Source organism: Mustela nigripes, chromosome 10, assembly GCF_022355385.1.
Source record: "Mustela nigripes isolate SB6536 chromosome 10, MUSNIG.SB6536, whole genome shotgun sequence".
NCBI classification, from domain to species: domain Eukaryota; kingdom Metazoa; phylum Chordata; class Mammalia; order Carnivora; family Mustelidae; genus Mustela; species Mustela nigripes.
Window position 1 is genome coordinate 4,435,499 of NC_081566.1, and position 19,503 is coordinate 4,455,001.

Genomic DNA, 19,503 nt, shown 5'->3' on the forward strand with positions numbered 1-19,503 from the left:
TCCTCCCGGCTGTGTCTGTAATTTCTCTTGCTTCCCGTTCGGTTTAGGAAAACACTGGCATATTCAGATGCCTTCAGGGGAAAAAACAACAACAGAAACCTTTGGGGTTACCCAACAGGCACAGTGTGTCTGTTGAGCCACATCTTTCCAAACATGCCTCTTTCCATAAGACCCACATCTTAAGAAGAGGGGAAGGAAGACACATGAAAGGGTTTAGGTCAAGTTTACCCTTTAGTATTCCCCAGGCTTGTGATATGCATAAATTATAAAAGTGAGGTTCTCTTCTTGGTTCTCTAGTTGACCTTGGGAAATTTCTGAAGAACCTAGGTGTTTTTTGTAATAAAGTACCTAGGGGTATTGTCAGGACTAACTATTTTAAAGTTACTGTACTATTAATACATCTTCATTGCTTTCACCCTTTATAGTTTTTTGTTCTAGGTTAAGTTCTTGCATGCTGATACAATGTGATGACTTCAGCTATTTTGTTTTCCTGAAGGACTTCCAGAAGATTCTTGTTTTGTTGGCAGTTATACGTCACCCTCTAGGGGGCTACACAGAAAACATAATTGCCTTGGGATCACAAATTCTTCTCAAAAGCAATGATCTGGCAACTTGTCAGAAGGGAAAACCAAATAACCAGATGAACAATCTGTTTTTCCCTTTCCTTCAAGCTCAATCAAAAGAATCCAGAATTAGGTGCTACCCCTAATACCAACTGGGGAATTCCTTGGTTCTTTCCAGTAATTATGGTTTACCAAGAACTGTTCTTACAGTGCTGCAATTTAAAGTATCTGTAAGACAGCACTTGGTCGAGAAGTTGCCTGATCACTGGCTTGTGTGCCTATCAAATTTAGGCAAGAGTAACTTAGAAGCAGGGAGCCCCTTTAGGACAGAGATAGTACCTTACTGATCTGTTCTTCCCTAGGGCTTATCACTATGCTGGGTGCAAGGTAAAGGAAGACTATTTTCCTGTGGTGTCTGGGAGGATCACTCTCTCTGACTGAGGTTGAGCTAAGGAGGGTGTCACTCTGATGCATTCTGGCCTAGTGCTTGAGAACATTTCCCAGGTTGTGTAGTAAAGAATCCTGCGAACTAACATGCCAGGCCTGCTTTGGAGACTGACTCAGCTGAGGCAGAAAATCTGCAATGGCAAGGGCAAGGAAGGAGGAGTCAACGGCAAAGCTTGCAGACGGCCTGTTAGCTCTGGTCGGAGAAACGGCCACTGCCAAGTGGTCACACATGTGTTGAGCAGACTAACAAGTTAGAGGATAGAGCCCACAGTGAGAGAGGCCAGCCCTCATTCAGTAGAACAGGAGACACTGGGGTACCGGAAGAAGGATAGGATATGGGAAATTGGAGCCCATGTCAACAAAGTTCAGGGCCTGAGGAGGTCAGAGAAAGACATTGTAGCTGCTACCCTGCACGGGCATAATGGGGTCTGGTTACAACTAGATGATCGCAATATCACATACACTTTGGGTCAAACGGTTGATCTGATGAGCAGAGAGACAGTAGTCAGCTTTTTAAAACAAATCCATGATTCTACCCTTTTTGTGAGAGCAAATAATTTAATAGTTCCCAAGGGAAAATCATGCTTTCTGAGCAGGGATGCCATTTTCCCATGAGCGAGGTTGGTTTGAACAAGTGTGTTCTCTATATGAAAGGGTTCTTCAGATTAGATCAGATGTGCAGTTGGGTTTTGCGTAGGGGTAACCCACAGGTGAGAGATACCTCTCTTAACTTTGTGTCTGAGTGGGTTGAACAAATGGGGGAGGTTGCGAGGCACCCAGTGGGCTCCAGAATGTGAATTCTGGTCCTCTCTGAGTGGTTGGTTGGCCAGCTGCCCACCTGCTACTCTCTCTCTAGTGAAGCTCCACGTTCAACCTTTGAAAATGTCCTTACATGTAGATCCTGTTTCTATAAGAAGTTGATCAAACACCCCCACCGTTGCACAGTAATTTAATTACGTACTGGAAGGGTATCCTTTCACATCTGCCTGTGACTCAAAACACAGACCAGAAATGCTGCCCTGTTTTCTAGTCCCTGAATTTCCTAAGTGGAATCACCTCACACAAAGCTGTCCATCTCTCCGTGGGTATTGGTCTGTCCAGCTGATCTGTCTTTCACTGCCACAGGGCCAGGGATTATTTTTTAAAAATGAAAGAAAAATAGTATAGATACATTGCTTTCTCATGTTCGATGTCTTCCATCCTGAAGCTCTCTTTCCTGTCCTCCGATATCTTCATACTGTCTTTCTCTTTAGTTAAACAGAATGAATTGCTCAACAAACATTAACCATGAGACAACTTTTTGCTTTTTAATTTTTGCTTGAACTGTGACATATTTTATCAGAAAGAAAACCATGATCTCTCTATTGAGGCTCTTCTACTTAAGTTGGCTAGTAACTTTAGGGTTTGGTACAAAGCACTCAACCCATTTCCAGTGCTGTTTATAAAGAGGACTGAGGTCTGGTCGGTCCCTTGCCCACCACCACTCAGGATTTCTGCTGAAAACCCAACCTTCACATCTCTTCAGCAGTGCTTGCCCACTACAGCAGTGATGGTCTTGGTGGTCCAGATTCCTCTGTTTCTGCAGTGATTTTTCCATCTATACTTGTCTGGCAGAAAGCCAGACTCTGGCAGAAAGCTCTTTTGGTTCACATACACAAACACACCCGGGAACAAGCTGACCCACACTGCGAGGTTTAGTTGGGTTCCAAGAACTGCTACCTACTTCCAAGACCAGAGTCAACATTCCCCACCTTTCCTGGTGGCCATTACCACCCAAATATCAGCAAAGTCTTTCAAAGCCACTCAAGATTCAGTGTCATTTATAACCTTCTCCTATAAAAAATACCGCTGTGTTATGACAGAAAAAAATTGCAACCGTTCATAACATCATTCTGCTTTCTTCCTGGTCACACAGGGAGACTTCATCTTTCCGCCTTCCTTACATCTGGGTGGGACCTGTGATGAGCTCTGAACAGAGAATAGGGACCCACGTGCCATCCCTTTCCTAGAACTTGCCATAAAACCTTTCTTGTGGGATCTTCCATGTGGTCTTTCCCTGTATCTGTGTGACTGGCAGTAAAGGATTCCAGGACAGTAGAGCTGCAAGCTGGGGCTAGCCTGAACCCTGAGCTACCACGTAGAGGAGAGCCGGCCAGGAAAATAGCTAACCTGTGCTGCAGCATGAGAAATAAGTTTTTATTTTGTGAGTTCTTGAGATTTGAATGGGGGAGGGTGTCTACCTGGTTTTTTTTTGGAAAAGACCATCCTTCTTTAATTAATAACATTTATTAGTCAGAGCAGTTTGCCCTCCCTGGACAACGTCATTCAACTTATCTTTGCACCAGAGGCACCTTTTAAATGTATCTACCCAAAACAGAAGTGTTGGCATCATGTGGACTCATTTACTGACATCTAGATATTAAAAGAGGTTGGCATTTCTAGCCCCATACCTATATTGGTCAACTTGGCTGAGTTGTGCTGTGATCATAAGTGACCCCCAGATCCAAGTGGCTTATATCAATAAAGGTTTATTTCTTGCTCAAGTTACATTTCCATCATTGGTCAGCCGAGGCTCTATTTCACATTGTCTTCACTGTGGGAGCCAGCGTGCTGGTGTAAACTCTATCTGGAGCATTGCCAGACTCACGGAAGAGGAAATAGAGCCCAGCAAACCATGTGCTGGGTCCTAGCTTGTAGGTGGCTTCTGCCTGTAAGTGGCAAACATCACTTCTGCTTGCATTTAATGAACCGAAGCAAACCACACGGCTAAGCCTGATCTCGTGGAGAGTGATATACAGTCCAGGAAAGGACACCACAGAAAGGGAAACTGGAGTATTCAGAAGTATAATAATGCCATCTATCAAAATCCTCAAAGAAATTTTTCTTAATTTCTGTCTTGATAAGCATCCTGTTATTTTCAGAAGGTAGAATGTGTTAGGACCTTGTTTAATTTAAATTCTTCGTTGAAACTGTATTCCTCCTTAGCACTGAGTTCAGAAAGAGCTAAACTTGTTAAAGGAAAGATAAGCATGTTCCCTAACCTGAAATTCAGTGCTTTAAAAAAAAAAATGGTGCAAAAAATTGTGCATAGCAGGTACCCTCTGCTCCTTCTCTAGTCAGCTTCTCTGTGAGCCTTATAATGTATTAAGTTTCTTAGGTTGTATTAGTTTTCTGTTGCTGCCATAACAAATCACTACAAATTCAGCAACTTAACACTCGTTTGGGGCAGCTGGGTGGCTCAGTTGGTTAAGTGCCTGCCTTTGGTGCAGGTCATGATCCCAGGGTCCCAGGACTGGGCTTCTCGCTCAGCGGGGAGTCTACTTCTTTTTCTTCCTCTGCCTCACCCCCTTTTGTAGCTCAGAGGTCCAATCGCGGCATCCAGCCCTGCTGGGAGCCTCGCAGGTTGAAAACAAGGCATCAGCAAGCCTCTGGAGGCTCTGAGTCTAAGCCTGCCTGCGGGCTCGTGCAGAATTTTGGCCAGATTTAGTTGCATACAGTTGTCGGACTGAGGTCTCTGCTTCCTTGTTGGCAGTTAGTTGGTCCAAGGTGGTCCTCATTTCCAGAAGTCGCCTGCATTCCCTGACTCTTGGTCTTCAGAATTCTTCCAACTTCAGCATTTTTCTCATACGTCAAATCTCTCTGCCCTTCCTCTTCTCCATCTCTCTGCTCACCTCTTCTTCCTCATCTTTCTGACTCTTCTCCCTTCACTCCTGCTTTTAAGGGCTTCTCTGAGTACATTGGGTCTATCCAGATAATCTAGGAAAATCTTCCTATGTTAAGGTCAGTTGATGAGATTAACCTTAGTTTCATCTGCAAAACCTCGTCACCGCCACACCGAGATGAGTGCTGAATAGCCAGGGGATGAGAATTCTCTAGAATTCTGCCTACCACGCAGGTTTTAGTTATATCTGTGGACCAAATAATTATTTGGAATACGTTCCCTAAAGCTTTTCATCTTATAAAGGCCAGTAGGTTTGGTGGTATAAAAATCTACTTTCGAGAGACAACACTCTGTAAGCAAGGCAAGCTCTCTAACGTTCGGGATGGAACTTTACACTCTCTTCCCGCAGGCCCCAAACTCATGCTCAGGGGATAGTCCCTGGATGTTGGCTGCTCTTTCTCCTGTTGCTGGTGTTCTGGCTGTGCCTGCTGATGTAAAATGGGCCCAGGTCTACGTAAGTTTTAGGCAGATTCTGAGGGCCTGTGAGGGACCACGTGCTCCAGAGCCTTTTAAAATAGCCTGTATGTATGTCCTAGCTCAAAGAAGTGGTTCTGCAGGACGGCTTATAACTTTCCACCTGGCAGCCCAAGCTTATCATGTCGCCTCAGCTTTGCTGAGGAGTCGAGTGAATGTGTTTACATATCGTTAGCTAGTAGGATTCCTGAAAGTGTGATGATTTCAGAAATTAATAGCAGAAAATTTAGGTGGATTCTAGAGGAAGACTCTTTTTTTCCCCACTCCATACTCTTCTATGGCCCATATGGAAAGGAAGTCCCTCCAAACCTTCCATAGATTTTGGGAAGTACCTGAGGTGTGGTTTCTGTGTTTCTTTCTACCTTTTACATGTTTTCTCCAAAGGGGCAGGAGTAGCTAACCTTCTGGGTAAGAATCTGAGCCTTCTGATGAGTTCCTTGTCTTATAAGTTAGGGTTTGCTTTAAAGCAGGGAACAGACTCAGTGCTTTCTCTCCTGCCCTGACCACAACATGGGAAGGTAAAGACAGTGTGTTCCTTCCTCTTCTTACTTTTGTGCGAGAGCGACAGCTCGGTCAGGGCTGGAGCTTTCTTTCTAGATCTTGCCCTGCCCATTTCTCGGACCTCATTTCCTGTCACCTTTTCTTTCTATCCATCTTTTCCCCCTTTTTTCCCCTAGAATAGGCTAGTCTGGTCCCTATCTCTGAGCATGAATCCTTGTATCACATTTCTCGTTTATTTCCTTCTTAGCACTTTTCAGCATCTAAAATTTTCTTTTCTTTTTCTTTTTCTTTTTTTTTGTAAGATTCTGTTTATTTATTTGTCAGAGAGAGAGAGAGAGAGAACAGCAGCGGGGTGGGGGGGGGCAAGCAGCAGACAGAAGGAAAAGCAGGGTCCCCACTAAGCAAGGAACCCTATGCAGGATTTGATCCCAGGACCCTGAAATCATGACCTAAGCCAAAGGCAGACACTCTTAAATGACTGACCCACCCACGTATCCCTAAAATTTTCTTTTTAAGACCTGTTCATATTTTGTATTGGATTTCTAGGGGCTGCCAAAAACAAAAGTGTCAGAGATTGAGTGGCTTAAACAATAGAAATTTATTTTCTTACAATTCTGGAGATTAGAAGTCCAAGGTCAAGGTGTCAGCAGGGTTGGTTTCTTCTGAGGCCTCTCTCCTGGACTTGTAGATAGCCATCTTCTCCATGTGTCTTCGCACTGTCTGTCCTAATCTCTTTTCTTATAAGAATATCAGTCATATTAGATTAGAGCCCATACTATTGACCTCATTTTAACTGAATTACCTCCTTAGAGACTCTGTCTCCAAATACAGTCACATTCTGAGAAATTGGATATTAACACTTCAACATTTGAATTTGGGGAGGGCACATTCAGCCAATAACACATGTATGTGGTCTGTGTTCTCCCTACTAAAATGTAAGTCTCATGGTAGAAGGGATCTTTTCTATTTTGCTTGATGCTATGTATAAAGCACTTAGACTGGTACCTGGTGTATAGTTAGTGCTCAGTAAATACTTGCTCAGTAAATGAAGAAACCTGATTAGTTTAGATATCTACAGGATTTAGATACATATAGTATTTACATAGTTTGGAGAACTATTGGATTCGCGACTAATAATATGTGAAGGGTAGGCAGGGAAAAGTCTTGGGTGATTTTCTAGCTTAGAAAATTGAATGGATAGTTGTATTCCTCAAAATGATAGGAAACACAAGAAAAGGATCAGAGTTTTAGGAAAAAGTTCTGGACATATGGAGTTAGAGATATTTGGAATATATTTAAGTGGGAAAGTTAAGAAGACCTTTAGATATATTGTCTGAAATGCAGTGAGAGATCTTGATTAAAGATCTAATCTAAAGATTCCTAAAGATTTAGAAATCAGTAGTTCATAGTTAGTAGTAAAATCAAGATGACAAATGAGATTATTCAAAAAACACTCAGAGGAAGAGATCTAATATAGAGGCAATCAAAATACTAATTTTAAAGATTGGTTGAGAAAGCAACGTTTGATTGAGAATAGACAGATACAGGAGGAGAGCAAAAAGTGAAATGTCAGAATCAAAGGAGGAAAAATATCAAAAGGAATGGTCGCCTGTGTCAAAGGATAAGAAGGAGCAGTTCTCAAAGACTGTTTCAAGGAATAATTCTCCCATGAAATGTTATTTGGAATATTATTTTGTGGTCAATTAAGAGTGAGAAGTGCTGAAATCTACATACTTCACACACACACACACACACACACACTCCACACAATAGCCTGTTACTGTCTCTGAGAAGTTTTGCTGTAAAGAAACCTAAAAGTTTTAATTTCCAAAGTAGTTTCCAAAGCTTATTTGACCATGAATCACTCTCCTTCCTTCTTACATGGCTACGATTAATAATAGCACTAAGAAACACTCTTTGGGGAACAGGGCAATGGCATAATCATTTAGATAAGCACTGAAATATTAGTCTGCATTTCGCAAGTAAGGGGTTTCACAGATCTTGCTGGAGTTGTGTCTGTAGCATTGTAGGGCCTGGAGGGATAGAGTGAAAGCAGTAGGCGTAATCTGCTCCTTCTATAAATTTGACCCCCAAAAGGAGGAAACAAACAGAAGGCAGTATCTTGAATGGATGATCGTGTTTTAAGGTCCAATACGTATGTTTTGAAAGGGAAGGCTATGGTGAAGTTTATAAACAATAAAGAGATTGAGGAATAGTAGCGGGAGGATTTGAATAATGAACAGAAAAGATCTACAAGGAGATGGGAGAAACGGAGAAATAGAAGAAAGTTCTCCCCTTTTCCAGAGACTGGAGGAGAGGAGAGGAAGAGGACGCAGTCATAGATGAGATGTAGGAGAAAGGGATAGAGAAAGCCCATGATAACCTCAGCTCCTCAGACAAGAACACGTGCCCAGTGGTCTTTGGTGCTGAAACAGAAGATGCTGTCTTCCAAATCCCCCTCCATGATAAAGCTCATGTCTGATCTTGCTCCTGTTAAAGTCCTTTCCAAATGTTATCGTTATTACTCCTGTGGTCGGGGAGTCACTTCTCCTTTGGATTCCTATGTAGGCATCATTGTCCTGTGACTTTAATCATTTGGCTTCTTTCAGGTCTCTGCCTCTAGGACTGAGACTCATCTTATGTGTTCCTGTCTCCCCATTACCTTTCACAAAGTGGGGGGCCACAAACACTGTAGAATGGCTAGTGAGTCACAAGTAGCACCACAGTTTGCCCACAATCACAAATTCAATGAATTGGATTATTACAGCTTACACAACTCAGTTTTTTTCCGTTTTCAGTGTCTTACATTGAAAAGTCTCCAGGTGTGATTTCCTTCCATCAAGTTCTCATCACCCATGCCCAGCTCAATTGATTTCATCTCTCTTTTCCTTGCCTTATTGTCCCAAAGTGTGTTGCCTTTGTAGTTCTGTGTCTAAAGCATTTATTAGAATGCAAGGCACATAACTGAAGTTCAATAAATGATGGCTATTATCATTGCCATTATAATAGATCCAACTCCCAACCAAGGAAAGCTTCATTATCAGGGATGCCAAGTTTATATTTCTTAATTACCTAGGTGCTGTTCTAGTTCTTGACCTCCATATTTTCTTTCATGAATCTTTTCTCTTATTAACTATTTAATGTTCCCTACCTCACTTAATTTTTTTCATCACCAAATCTCTTAATTATATCTATGTATTCAATATTATTTGCTTAGTATACATATTTTAATTTTTTAAAGGTTTATTTATTTGAGAGAGAGAGAGAGCAGGAGGAAGAGCAGCAGGAGAGAGAGGATCCTGAAGCAGACTCCCTGCTAAGCACAGAGTCTGATATGGAACTCAATCCTAGGACTCCAAGACCATGACTTGAGCCAAAACCAAGAGTTGGCCATTTAACTGACTGAGACACCCAGACACCCCTTAACACACATATTTATATTTAGACTTTTTTTCTCCCTAATATTTTTTCTCTCATCTTTCTTAATTTTAAGCTCTTAAAAGTCTAAAGTAATATTTTTTTATTCATTTCTCCTCCAACCATCAGTTGCCAATGAAAAAGCAGAGAGTCACCATTTTTCTTTTTCATGTATTTAACAAATATTCATTTGTTGGGCACTTAATATGCACCAGCCACTGTTCTGGACACTGAAGATACAACATGGTAAACAAGAATGTCACTGTCTTTATGAAGCTTATAATGAAGGACTCAAGCAATGAATAAGTAAAGATTAGGTGATAATAAACTTGGAAACATTGGTTTCTTATTTGGGTCATCAGACAGTAAGGAAGTAACTCATAAGAAATGTGTGGCTTGCCCTAGATGACTGAGCAGAAACTATTTCATGATCAAAGTTTATAGACAAGCTGTATCTGAAATGCCAGACTGAAGAGACGAGGGAAATTGATCAGGTCATATAACAGAGCAAGTCGATCAGGATTCACAGTGGAAAGACCCAAAATGTAGTCAACCAGGCCGTATGTAGATGACAGTGGATAGCTTTAAGAGTTGCATCCATTTTTGTTTAATTCTATCACTATTGTCTGAAAGCAGCCCTACTAAACAGTTATTGCTGATAACTGTCTAGGGGATCTGAGACCTCTTCTTTCTCAAGGTAGCAGCAGTAGGGGAAGCCATGAGACATAGTTTATGATTTGAATTTTCTGTTAAGGTTATTAAACAGGCAGACAGCTGTCATAGTATAGATGAAAGCAGTTTCTTTCTAATAGATGCCAGAAACTTCGTCTATTTTAGGAGAACAAATCTCCTGGGGAGATAATTGGCTCAGTTATGGGGATATCAGGTTTTTTGTGTCTGTGAAATCTTCACTGATGAAAAGTCCTTTAGTTTAATGTATCAGAGACAAGATCTGATATTGTCTGACCCATTAGGAATGGACGAGATTCCCTAGGAATGGCGCGCTGCATTTATTTATTTATTTATTTATTTATTTATTTATTTATTTTCAGCATAACAGTATTCACTATTTTTTCACCACAACCAGTGCTCCATGCAATCCATACCCTCTATAATACCTACCACCTGGTACCCCAACCTCCCACCTCCCCCCCACTTCAAACCCCTCAGATTGTTTTTCAGAGTCCATAGTCTCTCATGATTCACCTCCCCTTCCAATTTCCCCCAACTCCCCTCTCCTCTCTAACTCCTCATGTCCTCCATGCTATTTGTTATGCTCCACAGATAAGGGAAACCATATGATAATTGACTTTTTCTGCTTGACTGATTTCACTCAGCATAATCTCTTCCAGTCCTGTCCATGTTGCTACAAAAGTTGGGTATTCGTCCTTTCTGATGGAGGCATAATACTCCATAGTGTATATGGACCACATCTTCCTTATCCATTCGTCCGTTGAAGGGCATCTTGGTTCTTTCCACAGTTTGGCAATCGTGGCCATTGCTCCTATAAACATTGGGATACAGATGGCCCTTCTTTTCACAACATCTGTATCTTTGGGGTAAATACCCAGGAGTGCAATTGCAGGGTCATAGGGAAGTGTGCTGCATTTTTAAATATTTAGAGCCAGCTAGGGAAAGAAGTGGAACCGAAGGGCTCACTGGGAGAAGGTAGAGGGGGTCACCGGATTGATGGGTGTGGTTATAGATAAAAAACAAGTATAGGGAGGGTAACTGAGTGAAAGAAATGGGAGAGTAAAAGGCATTCAGAGAGTGGGGTGGCTGAATTCAGTCTTTTGAATCTGGAGCAATTCTGAGTGATACGTTGTAGATGTGCCCGGGGGTGACTGAAAGTATGGGAAAGGTTGTTGGAGGAGATGCAAAGGAGAAGCAGCCTAGAACAGTGATAATGATGAAAGTAGAGAAGAGATTAAATCATGGAGATGAGAGGGGATACCAGAAATGTGAGTCTGGTGAAGACCCACCAGCCACAGTTGCCTCTGGAGAGATAACTGTGGTGTGGAGGCACCTGGGTCCCTCTAGAGTCAGTCACAGCCTGAGATAGGTTGCATTTTTAGAGAAGATATTGGTTGTTCAGAAAGTGACAACTCGGGTTTCTGTGGGGCTCCATTGCATTGGTTCTTGGATCAGAACTGTTGGTGTTTCAACTTACACTAAGGCTGCTAGGTGGAGGTCCTTGTTACCTATAAGGGATCTGTACTACAGGAGTTGTACCCAGTGAAATTTCAAGGAATCCAGGTTGATTGTTACCCCTGAATCCCTGCAAGTATAGCATCCAACCTATGGGGTTTTCTGCGAGCTCAGACTGGGGGAGGGAAGCAAGCCTACATCTAACTAATCTCTGAGTGGCCTAAGGAGTAAATGGAAACAAGGAGTTGATGACAGAGAATGGGAGCTATTTGGGGCATCATGTGTTGAGCTGAAGGATTAAGCAGAGAGTGAGTAAGTACTAGAAACAAAGTCAGACCTGGGTGAGGGGCCAAAGTTACTTCCCAAATCACTAAACCAAGAAGGTAAAATGAGAGGATGCGCAAGTCACATGTATTCCAGATGTAAGAGACAATGGGTCAGATATGAAGTGGAAGAAAAATGAAGCCTAGTTATTAAGGTGAAGGAGAAAGGAATCCGGTTATTTGATATAATGTAGATGGGTGGTGTGCAAGCCCCCCTCCCTTTTTAAAAAGCAATATAATTAAAAAATAAGCCAAAAAATTGCATCATTGGAGAATTAACTCTTGGCAGCTTCTAACTAGCAAGATGATCTTGAATAATCCTTTTTAAAAAAATTTTTTTAAATTTTTTTTAAATTTATTTTTTATTTATTTTCAGCATAACAGTATTTGTTATTTTTGCACCACACCCAGTGCTCCATGCAATCCTTGCCCTCTATAATACCCACCACCTGGTACCCCGGCCTCCCACCCCCCGCCCCTTCAAAACCCTCAGATTGTTTTTCAGAGTCCATAGTCTCTCATGGTTCACCTCCCCTTCCAATTTCCCCCAACTCCCTTCTCCTCTCTATCTCCCCATGTCCTCCATGCTATTTGTTATGCTCCACAAATAAGTGGAACCATATGATAATTGACTCTCCCTGCTTGACTGATTTCACTCAGCATAATCTCTTCCAGTCCCGTCCATGTTGCTACAAAAGTTGGGTGTTCATCCTTTCTGATGGAGGCATCATACTCCATAGTGTATATGGACCACATCTTCCTTATCCATTTGTCCGTTGAAGGGCATCTTGGTTGAATAATCCTTTAAAGTCTATGGCACTCTGTATTCTCATTTGTAAAAATTAAGCGTTTCAGCCAAATGATCTCTAAAGTTTCTGGGAGCTCTGTGAATCTCTGTGAATCATTTATTCTTCCCCCATTCACAACCCTGCTATCCTCTCCTAATCTCCAGCATCCTCTTTTGGGTCCCAAATTATACTGAAGGGATCCCCTGTTTTCACGCAAGGCCAGCCCTGCCTCTTTGTTTCTTTAACATTTAGGACTGAAGTAGCTCCAGACGTTTGGAGATAGCTCACATCCTGCTGGACTTTGGTGAATGACCTAACTTCTCTAAATGGAGCATGACTGCACTGTTTATATGTGGTTTTGCTTTGTTACCAGGCAATTAATATGAACTCCATTGACATATTGTGTACCAGAGGAGTTTTGTGCCTTATCACACTGGCAGAGCTAAAAGTGTGATGGCTGCTTTGGGGAGTGGAAGAGGCTGAAATGAAGACAAAGAGTGAACATGGAGAAACAAGATGGTGGTGGTGGAGAGAACCAGCGAAGAGGGAAGGCTAAGGTGGTGCTGAGAAGGAACAGAGAGACTTTTCTTCTTCCTAACAGCAGCAGAGGGAAGAATCCAGCTGAAGACAATACGGAGACATCTGGCTTCAGGAGTACCAGATCGCCGACTCCTTCAAAATGGTGAGCTTTGTGAACATTCTCGTTTTAATCTGTTGTGGATGTGAGTACTCAGCAGATGCATTCTGTGAGCATTTCTTGGCGGAAGCAGCCTATCACACTGAGGTATTCCAGCATAACCTTTGAGAGGAGGGGAATGTCCATGAGGACTCTGTACTTTTATTTGAGAAGCTAGGACGGGAGGATCGGATGAGGAACTGAAAGTTGTGTTCTTTGTTTTCATTCTGAAATATGAGGGTTCATTTGTACTATGCAAACTACTTCCTTCTTGTGTTTTATTATTATTTTTTTTTTTACCACATATTTAACGTGCGTCAGCAGGCTGCTTTTCTTCATTATGTGGTTTGCTTTGGAAATAATGTCGCATAGGAAGAGGGAGCAGAGCCATAGGGAAACTTAAAACATGACTTAAGGCCTGATGTCTCTTAATAGTCATCTATGTAAGCCATTTCTCTATGCGGCACACAGACAACCACCCCTGCTTCCATTCAGTACCTTGTGGTAACTCACTATGTGTAAGATTACGGATTTGCTCCCTTCTCTTCCCTCTACCCCATTTCCTTCTTTCTGCCAGGCTGCATTTGGGTGTGAGGGTTGTCAGGGGGAGTCTAGCTTCACACTAATTTGCCACCTCTAAATCATACCTTGCTTAAAAGAAGAAAATTCAGATCTCAACTTTATATAGGTAGTTATAAATAGATTTCACTGCTATCTTTATACACATGGAAGCAGATACAATCTCAGAAGTCCCTTCTGACTCTAGAATTCTTAGATTCTGTGACTCTTTGGGGATTTTTTTTTTTTAAGTTAGGCTCCATGCTGGGCATGGGCCCAATGTAGGGCTTGAACTCATGACCCTGAGATTGAGACCCGAGCTGAGATCAAGAGTTGGACACTTAACTGACTGGACTACCCAGGTTCCTGTCTTTGGGGATTTTTAATGGGAAGTTGCTGTGGAAGTGAAATGACTGATAAGTGACCATAATTTGCAGAGAAATCCGAGAAATGATGCCATATTGGCATAACTGCTTTTGAAGATGTGATGAAGCAGTAAAGCAAATACAGTTTTGGAGTGTAGCTTGGGTTGGATCTTTCAGCATTTGTATCTCTTCTCCAATGTTACTATTTTCTATTTGGCACCATATCCAAGAAATTATTACTATTCAGTAATGTTTTCTATCATTAAAAATAGCCAGAAACCACCCCCCCCCTTTTTAAAATACGGAAATGTTTAAAGAAATGGAAGGACTTAGGGGCAATTATATCAGAAATGATTCTCAGTCAAGTTTTGCTACTTGACAGCTTATCAGAGAAGACTTCAGAGAGCTTAATTTAACTTCTTTGTGTACCCATCAGAGAGTGGGAAGAATTCCTTAATTCCAGGTAAGTTAATTACAGGTTTACAAGTGTATGATGATCTAAATTTCATGTGACATAATTACCTTTCCACCTAAGAATTGATACCAGTTACTTCATGATTGGTACACCAGGTCAGAAATGAAAAGATCTGAAATTTGAGTCAGTCAGAAAGACAAAGACTACTGAGGTATCTACAACTATCACGAAGAAAATTTTTTTTTTAAAGATTTTATTTATTTATTTGACAGAGAGAGATCACAGTAGGAGAGAGGAAGGGAAGAGATCACAGAGAGAGGAAGGGAAGCAGGCCCCTCGCTGAGCAGAGAGCCCGATGTGGGACTCGATCCCAGGACCCTGAGATCACGACCTGAGCCGAAGGCAGCGGCTTAACCCACTGAGCCACCCAGGCACCCCACGAAGAAAATTTTTAAGAAAATTCCTTATTGTCTTGAGTTCAGCTGCTTAGAAACCATTAGTGTTCTCAAACTAAAAAAAAAAAAAAAAAAAAAAAAAAATCCCTTCTGCTATTTTGCTCCCTTTTCCACTCCATTTCTTCCCTTTCTTGTGCCTGTATTTAAAATTTTCACTGACAACTTATGCAGTAGTCTGTTTGACATCTTTCTGGACACAAAAGAATCGTGTCCTCATGTATGGAAGCTGGTCTTAGTGCAGTGGAAAAACACTTTACCTTGCAGATTGCTACTGAGTTCTTAATTAATTAGGCTTAGAAAGTAAAACAGACATGTGGTCAGTTATGTAGGGTCCTAAAAGGCAGAGCTCACCCATATATTTTCCTGAAATGTTTTGAATTACAATACGAGGCAAAGTTTTTTTATGTGTAAGTGCTACCTCTGGGGGTAATCACTTATTAACATCCGGTTACTTTCTTTGTTACTATTTTCTGGTTAATTTTGGGAGAGTAAAGCTATCTGTTCTCTCAGCAGCATTTTTCTTTTATTTTGATGTTCTTTGTTAGATTCCTTTCCTTTTAAGTGCTAACATTTATATTAATGTGGCATTGAGATATTGTAGTAAAATTAAATCTGCACAGGGAATAAATAAATGTGTCTTTAAGTGGAAATCTGTGTAGGTTCTAGAAAAGAAAACTTAAAGACTTTTGGCTGGTTATGTTATTATTAGAAACAACAGGATTCCTAATAGCAGAGAGGCTTTACATAAGGATGTATAGGTGATATAGGATTTAACTACTGAAAAACGTAATAAGGCAATATTTCCCAAGATTATAAATAATCTGTGAATGGTACTAGGAAAAACTAAATGTATTGCTCCATGTCATCACTTTGAATCTCCGATGTCAGGGAAAAGGTCAAGGTCAAAAACACAGATGGAGCTCATGCTAGTCAGGCAAAAGCCCTAGCACCCCCTAATAGGTATCAAGAAGCCTTTGCTCAAGTTGGAATGGGTCAAGCTGTTTTCCTTAAAGTCAAACATCTTAAGGATGATCTGGTTAGTTCATTGTTGGATTTACTCTATTGTGAGTTTATCTTCAAACATTGTTGCACTTGGGTTGGCAACAGGCAGCTACTAATAATCTTTGATCTTGACCTTAGCTTCTTTCACCATCTGAAGATTGAGTCTGAGAATGGGTAAAGTTCTGTTCATGGATCATAAAACACCATTGACTATTTCCATCATCATGTCAGGCTTTGAGGGAAGAAGTGGTTTCGTCCTAGTTCTGGCAACGTTTTCTTCATACCTATTAGTGTTGCCAGATAAGAATCCATTGCAGTACAGACAAAAGGTTGATATCTAGAATCTATAAAGAACTCCTCAAACTCAATACACACAAAACAGATAATCATATCAAAAAATGGGCAGAAGATATGAACAGACACTTCTCCAATGAAGACGTACAAATGGCTATCAGACACATGAAAAAATTTCGTCATCACTAGCCATCAGGGAGATTCAAATTAAAACCACATTGAGGGGACACCTGGGTGGCTCAGTGGGTTAAGCCTCTGCCTTCAGCTCAGGTCATGATCTCGGTCCCGGGATCGAGCCCCGCATCGGGCTCTCTGCTCAGCGGTGAACCTGCTTCCTCCTCTCTCTGCCTGCCTCTCTGTCTGCCTCTCTGCCTGCTTGTGATCTCTCTCTCTCTGTCAAATAAATAAAAAGAATCTTAAAAAAAAAAACAAACACATTGAGATATCACCTTACACCAGTTGGAATGGCCAAAATTAGCAAGACAGGAAACAACATGTGTTGGAGGGGATGTGGAGAAAGGGGAACCCTTTTACACTGTTGGTGGGAATGCAAGTTGGTGCAGCCTCTTTGGAGAACAGTGTGGAGATTCCTCAAGAAATTAAAAATAGAACTTCCCTATGACCCTGCCATTGCACTCCTGGGTATTTACCCCAGAGATACAGATGTCGTGAAAAGAAGGGCCATCCGTACCCCAATGTTTATAGCAGCAATGGCCATGATTGCCAAACTGTGGAAAGAACCAAGATGCTCTTCAATGGACGAGTGGATAAGGAAGATGTGGTCCATATACACTATGGAGTATTATGCCTCCATCAGAAAGGAATACCCAATTTTTGTAGCAACATGGACGGGACTGGAAGAGATTCTGCTGAGTGAAATAAGTCAAGCAGAGAGAGTCAATTATCATATGGTTTCACTTATTTGTGGAGCATAACAAATAGCATGGAGGACATGGGAAGTTAGGAGAAGGGAGTTGGGGGAAATTGGAAGGGGAGGTGAACCATGAGAGACTATGGACTCTGAAAAATAATCTGAGGGGTTTTAAGTTGTGGGAGGGGGTGGGAGGTTGGGGGAAGCAGATGGTGGGTATTAGAGAGGGCACGGATTGCATGGAGCACTGGGTGTGGTACAAAAACAATGAATACTGTTATATTAAAAATAAATTAAAAAAAAAAAAGAATCCATTGCCTAATGTGCAGCAAGCCAAGCACTGAGACCAGTTTTACGCTGGTTTTATTGCAGAGTGCCAAGCAAGGAGAGGGGAGAAAAATGATCAAATCTGCCTCCTTGAAGGGTTGGGGTTGGGTATATTTAAGAAGGTCTGGATGTCACAGGGTACTTAGGCTGACTGCAATATGCTAATTGAATATATGGAAAACAGGAGGTGTCCTCCCTTCTGAGCACGCACATGTCTTTTTGTGGGACAGCATGTTCATTAAATGGCATTGTAAACATGATCAATGCAGAGGGAAGATTGAGGGGTTACTTTTGTTCACACTTGGTGCCATCTGTGCAATTTTAAAAGGATTATTCTGGGTTTGTTCTGGTCTCAGCTAGTCTTACCAGTGATTAGTCAACTTCAGCAAAACAAGTTTTTAAATCAGTGGGGTTAACCAGAGCGTGTCCTTAGAATGGATGGTCAAGCATTTGCTAGCTCATTGTGCCAGTTTTCATTAGCTCATGCCTGAACCTCTTTGCTGACAAGTATGAGACCATCTTGATTTCTGATGTTGGCCTTTCTCCACATCTCAAAGATCAACCTTCAGAGCAAGCAAACGCTACCTGGCAGTGTGTGCCCATACATGTGTACCTGTGTGTATGTGTCAAGGGGAAGGGTATGATCCAGAGATGCATTCCATTTTTCTCTCAGAAAGTCCTCTGTAAAGATCTGCCCCAGTTGCCCACACTGATAACCCACATGTTAACATGTCCCTAATTGGTTCTTCTCCTTTCCTTGTCTCGCTTTCCTCACTTTCTCTGGGGTCACTTCCTAAATAAACCGCCTGCACACAAGTACTTCTGTTTTTGTGTAACCCAAACTAAGAACCATTAAAACAATAAATCCTTTGGCGCTGAAAATGCAACACAAAGATGTGTTCATCCTACTTGGAAAAAAAAATTCATTTTTAAGCCAAAACCAAATAAACAAACCTTTGTTGTCAAATCACACACACATGCGCACACCTGTACACACACATTTCACACTCAGATTGGTCTAAACAAGTAGACAATAGCTTGAGTCGATGATAACTTAAGCAAAGAAATTGCTGAAACATAAAGCCAGAAAACAGAAATTATGAAAAAGATGTAGATGATAAATTAGAAGTTGTAAACCACAGTCAAGAATAAAACTGAACAAAAGAAATAAGGTGCATTGGAATCTGGGTAGATTAATACAACCAGCATGAACTAACACAATGAGACTCTGCTATGTGTGACAACATGTATGTAATGTCTGTAAACTTCACTGAAATTTATATTCAGGGCATTCTTGTCAACAAATTGGATAAAAGAATGGTTGTCTTTGAAGGGGATGACCATGGAGGAATAATACTGTGCTAGAAACCCTTTGGGTTTTTTAATCCTAGTTAATCCCTGAACCCTCTGACATTTAGCAAATCAATTAATTTCTCTGGATGTGTGTTTACCTGACTTAGCCCATTGTGTCAGTAAGAACTCAGATTTTATAATGACCACAAAAAGACTTTGAATAATATAAAATTCTATGAAAATGTAAGAGTTTATTATTTTTTAAAAAAGAGGTAGGATATGAGAACAGATGCTTGCTACTCTTAAATTTATTGGGGCCTCAAGGAAGTACAGTATACCTCAAGAGAGTAGAGCTTTGCCAGATGTAAAGTTCTCTGGGTGAAATTTCCCTTTCAAAGTGTACACATGTCTTATTTTATTTATTCACTTCTTTTTTTTTAAGATTTTATTTATTTATTTGACAGAGATTACAAGTAGGCAGAGAGGCAAGCAGAGAGAGAGGAGGAAGTAGGCTCTCCACGGAGCAGAGAGCCTGATGCGGGGCTCGATCCCAGGACCCCGAGATCATGACCTGAGCCGAAGGCAGAGGCTTAACCCACTGAGCCACCCAGGCGCCCCTATTTATTCACTTCTAATTTTTGTATAGTTAAATGTCTGATTTGAAGAACCTAATGTTGATTTCATTTTCTTATACTAAGCCCCAAACTCAAGCATTGTTCCCATCTCAGGATGGCTTAACAAACTAATAGCTTGTACCCCTGGAAATTTGAAAAATTGCTGAGTTACCCTGAGTGCTCTGAGAAAGGAGCTTCTTTCTCTTGGATACTCAACTACTCTAAGATATCTTTAGCTGTGGAGTCCTATA

At 41.3% G+C, this 19,503-nt stretch overlaps 1 long non-coding RNA gene across 1 annotated transcript in view; it reads left to right on the forward strand.

Annotated features, from left to right (window-relative positions):
• The window catches only part of LOC132026046 (uncharacterized), a 261,018-nt gene that overhangs the window by 69,159 nt on the left and 172,356 nt on the right, over nucleotides 1–19,503 (forward strand). Inside the window, exon 2 of the long non-coding RNA XR_009406746.1 lies at nucleotides 12,756–13,064. This is a non-coding gene — a long non-coding RNA (uncharacterized LOC132026046). The remainder of the gene's footprint in view (nucleotides 1–12,755; nucleotides 13,065–19,503) is intronic.